This window comes from Orycteropus afer, unplaced genomic scaffold, assembly GCF_000298275.1.
Source record: "Orycteropus afer afer isolate SDZICR_OR568_19922 unplaced genomic scaffold, OryAfe1.0 scaffold00725, whole genome shotgun sequence".
Taxonomy (NCBI): domain Eukaryota; kingdom Metazoa; phylum Chordata; class Mammalia; order Tubulidentata; family Orycteropodidae; genus Orycteropus; species Orycteropus afer.
The window spans coordinates 526,517-534,087 of record NW_006922312.1 but is presented as its reverse complement, the minus strand read 5'-3'; the positions used below and the strand labels follow the sequence as shown (position 1 = coordinate 534,087).

The window sequence follows — 7,571 nt, the reverse complement described above, 5'->3', positions numbered from 1 at the left end:
TGCCTTAGCCACTAAGCTACCAGAGCTCCTACAGTATGGATTATATCTCAATATAAAGAAAACAAAAATCCTCACAACTGGACCTATAAGCAGCATTATGATAAATGGAGAAAATATTAAAATTGCCAAAGACTTCACATTGCTTGGTTCTACAATCAAGGCCAATGAAAGTAGCAGTCAGGACATCAGATGACTTATAGCATGGGCAAATTGGCTGCAGAGGATGTCTTTCAAATGCTGAAGAGCAAAGATGTCTCCTTGAGAACTAAGGTGAGCCTGATACAACCCAATGTATTTTCAATCGCTTCATATGCCTGTGAGAGCTGGACAATGAATAAGAAGGACTTAGGAAGAGTTGATACTTTTGAGCTGTGGTGTTGGCAAAGAATGCTGAAAGTGCCATGGACTGCTAAAAGAACTAATAGGTCTGTCCTGGAGGAAATGCAGCCAGAGTGCTCTTTGGAGATGACAATAGCCAGACTTCATCTCACCTACTTTGGTCATGTTGTCAGAAGGGACAATTCCCTGGAGAAGGATGTCATGCTTGGTAAGGTGGAGGATCAATGAAAGAGGGGAAGACCCTCAATGAGATGGATTGACACAGTGGCAGTGGCGATGGGCTCAAATATATCAAGAATCATGGAGCTGGCTCAGGACTGGGTGGTATTTCGTTCTGTTGTGCATAGGGTCACTATGAGTCAGAGATGATTTGATGACACCTTGCAACGACAATAAAATTACAACACATATGTTGCTCTGGTTCTCAGGAGGAGACTATGCTGAACTCAGAAAGGTGTCAGCAGAAGACTTTGCTTTTATCCAGGTAAGAAAGGCTCTGAGACTTACCCATAGTACACTCCATCTTATTTTCAGAAACCAAGAGAAGTAATGATGGTTTTCCTAAAATTTGCTGTTACCACATTTCTTCTTGGGGAATCATGTAAGTCATGCATGTGATACTGCAGACACTAATCAGCATGAGAACTGGTTGCTTCCTTCGTAGTTTTGATGTGTGTTTAACCTCATAGCATGAGGAATTTGCCAATTTTTAGGTTGAATCCCCACTGTATTCTTCACCACATCAGTGACTATGAGTTTTTGCAGGTGTCCATGCAAATGCTTTTGCTCTCTTTATTTTTTCACCTGGAATTTCTGTTCACTTTCAGGTAGGTTTCCTGCCTTACCAGTAATGGAAGTTACCAAGGGTTTGTGGGATTTCCCTGGAGAAGTATATGCCTTTCATCTGACCTGTAACAGTTCTTTTTCTGACTTGAAAGAAGGGATTATAAAAATGGACAATCTTCATTCACATGCCTAGGTAAGTTATACTGTCATTTTATTATTACTATTACTATTATTATTATTATTATTAATTATTTAAGTGTGCTTTAGGTGCAAGTTGATAGAGTTTGTTTTACATTCAGCATTACATGTACATTTAGTTTCACTTCCCATATACCATCCCCAATCTAACCCAGTTTGCTCCCCTCCCTGCCCAGTAACTCCCCCACTCCCCGTGCCCCTCATAGTTATGTACTCCTGTGTGTCCACTTTCCTTGTGTGAAAGTTGTCCCTCTGGATGCCAGTGGTTGATTGCTACAAGGGATGCATTTCCATAGATTGCGTGGATGCACTACCCTGGTTTGAGTCATCTGCATGTACATCTTGTTTACCATTGGGCTGAGAGCCAGCCCCTGGGATTGAGTTTTATTCCAGACCCAGAATGTATCCCAGGGCCATAGTATTGAGGGTCTCACCATCTGATGCATAATTCTGGTCATTGTTGAGGTTTTGGACTTTGTTCCATGCTTTTCCTCCCACTCTGTCCAGGATCTCCATTTTGCTCTTTTTCTGTGTGGTTGGCATTGGTAGCTGGACATCATCTAGTTCTTCAGGTCTCCTGGGCCATCGTGTCTTAGAGATAATTGCTTCCAAATGCCCTTAGTATTTTTGTCTGTTTGTTTTTGAACTCTTCTTCACTTCCAATGCTAGGACACCATTAGGTGCATCTTAAATAGCTGCTTGGAAGCTTTTAAGATCCCAGTCACTAATTACCAATGTAGGATAAAGAACAAGACTTTTATGTATTTTGTTGTGTCACTTGAGTCTGGTGTCCCCCAATACTTTGGTCCTGTGTCTGTAGATCTATTGGCTCTCTCTCCCAGAATGTCTGGCAGTCTGTGAGGGATTACTCTATATCTGTCTTCTATTGTTTCTGCAAGTATTGCAGGTATTATCTATCACTGGTATCTGTGCAAGATTAGCTTCTACTGAATCTATCCCTGGCCTAGAGTATACTCCTGTTCACTAACCCCCATTTGACCTCCTCAGATGTTTATGTGTTTATCTGTAGAAACAAAAGTATTTTTAGTATGCCTGGTGAAAATGTGTATTTGAAAAGAAAAAAAAAAGTGGCTTTTGATTTTCAGATTGAAGAGGATACATCACAGCATGCTTAACCATATCCGTTCATGTGAACTTTGCATCCATGTAAGTAATGATGTGATTGTAACCATAGTAGACACCAGAGCATCTCCAAACAACAAGGGCAGTGATTTTTCTGTCTCCAATGCATAGAGTGACATGTCTTACATACCTAATCTCAGGAAAGACAATTTGTTTTTCCCACTACCACTAGCAAGCATGAAATCTTATTACTTGTCTTTCAAATTCTAAGGGTCAGATAGCATTTTGGGTGACTAAGGTCATGCAAGTATGTAGGCAAGACTTCAGGCTGTTCATCACCACTAAAATCAACTTGGACCTTCTGCAGGTGTTTTCAAAAAAGCTATGGTTGTTTTCATTATGTTGCAACTACAGATTTCCAGCCACATGAATCCAGGTGCATTTGCTGTATCCTACAACAAGGTCAGCCATTGGAAAAATAGGTCCTATTATGTCAGATAATTTTTCCTAGTTCTCAGTAGGATATTCTGTTGAATCTAGAATGGTGACTACAGGAAACTGCTGTTACACAGGTAAACAAGGATGTCAGTCTTACTCATAGCACACACTATCTAATCTTCAGAAACCAAGGCAAGTCATACTGCTTTTCCAAAAATTTGCTGTCCTGTATTTCTTTTAGCTGAATCATGTAAATGTCATGCATGCAACATTGCAGACACTAATCTACATGAAAACTGACAGCTTCTTAAGTTAGTTTGGATATATATTTAACCTTATAATAAGATAAGGATTTGTAGGTATCCAGGTTAAATCATCATGGTATTCTTTATCATAAAAGTGACCATGAATTTTTGCAAGTGCATATGCAAATGCTCTGCCTATCTAACTGTATATTTACCTAAAGCTCTGTTCATTATCAGGTATGTTTCCTGGTACTCCTGATAACTGAGGTGACCAAGGATTTGTAGGTGGCCTTGAAACACCATATCTCTTTCATCTGTCCACTCAATTTATTTTTCAGATTTTAAAGAAGAGATCATGAAAAAATAACAGTCACCATTCACATTGATCTTGGTGATATCTAACTAATAACTTTAGCTAAATTCTAATCACTTTACAGAAAACATCTCTCCTGCCAGAACATAGTAAGTCATATTCTTTCCCTAGGATTTATCATTAGCATGGTTTTATGCAGTTATTGAGGGAAAAGTTACCACTTCAGCTGGTAATGCTCATACCCTATGAGTGATGGTTCCTACTGTACTGACCACAGATATTTAGCTTTGGTTGTAATTGAGAATTTAGCACTTCTCCAGGTTAGTCATCTAGTTTTCTCCCCGCAGTAATGATTGTGAAATATTTTTGCATGTATTCCTGGAAGTGATATGATTGTTCCCAGAAAACTCAGTAGTAATTGATTATTTTGGAGTTCTCCAGGCTACTCAGCCAGTTTTCTCACCACAGTAATGATTGTGAAGTGTTTGCAGATGTTCAGGGGAGTGATGGGGCAGTTTCTAGCAAATATTGGGCACCAGAAGCCTGCAGGAATTCAGGTAGAATATTTGGTTCCAAAGTTACCTGTTAGAAACAAAAGAATTTTGAGAAATCCTGATAAAAAGCTGCATATTTCAAAATGCATAACCTTTGATTTTCAGACTGGACACAGTGCATCGCTGCAGGTGAAATCATCTTCCCGTGTGAGGACTTTGCTGATATCCAGGTAAGTAAGGATGTGATTCTAGCACCGTAAACCCATGAGATATTCACACAAGAAAGTAAGAGATTTTTCCATTTGCATCATTTATTGAGACCATATCTTAGATATGTAATGTCAGGTTAGGCATTATGTTGTTCTCACCAGTAGTAAAAAGCATGAGATCTTATAATGTCTTAATTGAATCCTAAGAATGAAACAGTCATTGTGGTGACTGAGGGTCTTGCAGGTACACAGGCAGATCCTCATGGCTTCATCACAGCAATAATGACCATGGTGTCTCTGCAGGTGTTTATGCAAGACATGTGGTAGTCAGCAAGTATGTTTGGGCCAGGGAGTTTCACATGAATGCAGATTTGTTTGCTGTATCCTATCCCACTGGAAGAGAACTCTTGGTGGGCCTTTGGAAAACATAGGTCCTTATGAATCAGATATGTTGTTTAGATTCACTGGAGAGGAGATCATGATCAACTTAAAAATGGTGACTCCAACAGGCTTTACTGTTATTCAGTTAAGTGAGGATGTGGGCCTTATCCACAGCACAAACCATCTGATCTTCAGAAACCAAGGCAAGTAATAATGCTTTTACTGTTAACCATATTTCTGTTTGTGGAATCATGTAAGTCATGCAAGTGATACTGCAGATAATAATCACCATGAGAACTGATTATCTCCTTAGTTTTGCTGTGTGACTAACCAGTAGTGGGTGACAGATTTGCCAATTTTTAGGTTGAATCCCTGTGGTGTTCTTCACCACAGTAGTGACCATGAGTTTTTGCAGGAATCCATGCAACTGCTTTTGCCATCTTTACCTGTTTTTCACCTTAAAGTTTGTTTTGCTTTCAGGGAGGTTTCCCAGCTTTACTTCTAAAGGACGTTACCAGAGCTTTGAGGGTGTACCTGGAAAACCATGTGTCTTTCATCTGATCTCTCACCTTTTTTTCAGTTTCTAGACAAGAGATCATGAAAAAGTAACAGTCATCATTTGCATGGATCTTGGTGATATCGAGGTAAGTTCCACTCTGCTTCCAATCACATCACAGAAATCATCTCTTCTTCCAGGAACATGGTGAGTAATATTTCTTTCTCCAGCATATATCATTATCATGTTTTTATACAGTTATTCAATGAAAAAAATATCATTTCAAATGTTAATGCTCATAATCATAAGAGAGTATTGATTCCTACTGTACTGACCACAGATATTTCATGTTGGTAGGAACTGAGAATTTAGCATTTCTCACAGTTAGTCATCCTAGTTCCTCACCACAATAATGACTGTGAAGCTTTTTCAGGTGTTCAGGGAGTTATCAGATTGTTTCCGGCAAATTTTGGGCACCGGAAGGCTACAGGAATTCAGGTAGAATATTTGGTTTCAAAGTTACCTGTTAGAAAGAAAAGAATTTTAAGCAATCCTGATAAAAACGTGCATATTTAAAAAATGTGTACCCTTTGATTTTCAGATTGGACACATTGCATCAGTGCATGTGTGGTCATCTTCATGAGTGAGGATTTTTCTGATATCTATGTAAGTGATGATGTGATTATTCTAAGCACTGTAAACCCCATGAGATATTCAAACAAGAAGGCAAGAGATTTTTCCATCTCCACCATTATTGAGACCATGTCTTAGACACATAATCCTAGGTTAGATATTATGTCATTCTCACCTCAACTAAGAAGCATGAGATTTTATAACTTCTCCACAGAATCCTAGTAGTGAAAGAGCCATTGTGTAGTTTGAGGGTCATGCAGGCACGCAGGCCACTTCACATGATGTTCATGACCACAGTAATGAGCTTGGACTGTCTGAAGATGTTTGCAAAGAAGATGTGGTTGTCTGCAAGTAGTTTTTGATCAAGGAGTTCTACAGAAATGCAGGTATATTGGTTGTATCCTGTCCCACTGGAAGAGAACTTTTGGTGGGACTGTAGAAAACAGTTTGGTTTCCTGGCTTCCCTAATAACAGGAGTGACCAAGGGTTTGTGGGTGTCCCTGGAAAAATATATGCTTTTCATCTGACCTGTCACTGTTCTTTTTCAGATTCAATAGAAGGGGTCATGGAAATGGAGCAGTCTTAATTCACATGGGTCTTGCTGATATCTAGGAAAGTTATACTGTGACTTTAATCACAGCAAAATCCATCTCTTCCCTTTCCTGATCATTTAAGTTATATTTCTTTCACTAACATTTATCATTTCCATCTTTTATGCTGTAACTCAGGTAAAAAATAGCAGTATACATGTCAATGCTTAACCCTGAGAGCGAGAAGATCACATCTGTAATGACTAGGAACATTTAATGCTGGTGGTAACTGTAATGACTAGGAACATTTAATGCAGGTATATTTGGTTCACAGTGAACCTGAGAAGGATGACTGAGATGGACTTTACTGTTACCCAGGTGAGTGATGATGCAGGACCTATCCACAGCACACACCATATGATCCACAGCACACACCATGCAGGTACACAGGCAAGAACTCAGAAACCAAGGCAAATAATGATGCTCTCCTCAGATTTGCTGTTTGCACTTTTACCTTGTGGAATCCTGTAAATCATGCAAATGATACTGCAGACATTGATCAGCATGCGATCAGATTCCTTCCTTTGTTTTGATGTGTGTTTAACCTCATAATAATCAATGGTTTGTCAGTTTTTAGGTTGAATTCCCATGGTGTTCTTCACCACAACAGGGACCATGAGTTTTTGTAGGTCCTTGTAACTGCTTTTGTCATCATTAACTATTTTTTTACCTTGAATTTTGCTTTGCTTTTGGGTAGGTTTCCTGGCTCTCCTTCTAAAAGAAGTTACCAAGGTTTTGAGGATGTTCCTGGAAGACCAAGTGTCTTTCATCTGACCTCTCACCTTTTTCAAATTCTAGACAAGGGATCATAAAAAAGTAATAGTCATCATTCATATAGATATCATGTTATCTACATAAGTTATGCCATGATTCTTAGCACAGAAAACATCTCTTCTTCTAGGAAGAAAGTCATATTCTGTTCTAGTATTTACCATTAGCATGGTTTTATGCAATTATCCATGGAAAAAATACCACTTCACCTGTTAATGTTCATAAACCTAAGGGAGTGTGCATTCCTAGTGTACAGACTACTGATATTTAGCTTTGGTAGTAACTGAGAATTTAGCCCTTCTCCAGGTTAGTCATCCCAGATTTTCACCATAGTAATGATTGAGAGCGATGGGAATGTTCTCACGAAATTCTGGGTACTAGAAGTCTACTGGAATCCAGGTAGAAAACTTGAGTCCCAAGTTATATGATAGAAACAAAAAAATTTTTGGTAATCCTAGTGAAAATATGCATTTAAAAAAAAAAAAAAAAAACTCTAGCCTTTCTTTATCTGATTGCATCACTATAAGCTTGATGATCTTTAATCACATGAACTTTGCTAATATCTGGTTAAGTGATGACGTCTTTCTAAACATAG

The 7,571-nt window shown here is 38.7% G+C and overlaps 1 pseudogene; it reads left to right on the top strand.

The window, feature by feature from the left end:
- The window catches only part of LOC122151796, a 184,317-nt pseudogene that overhangs the window by 41,571 nt on the left and 135,175 nt on the right, over positions 1–7,571 (top strand).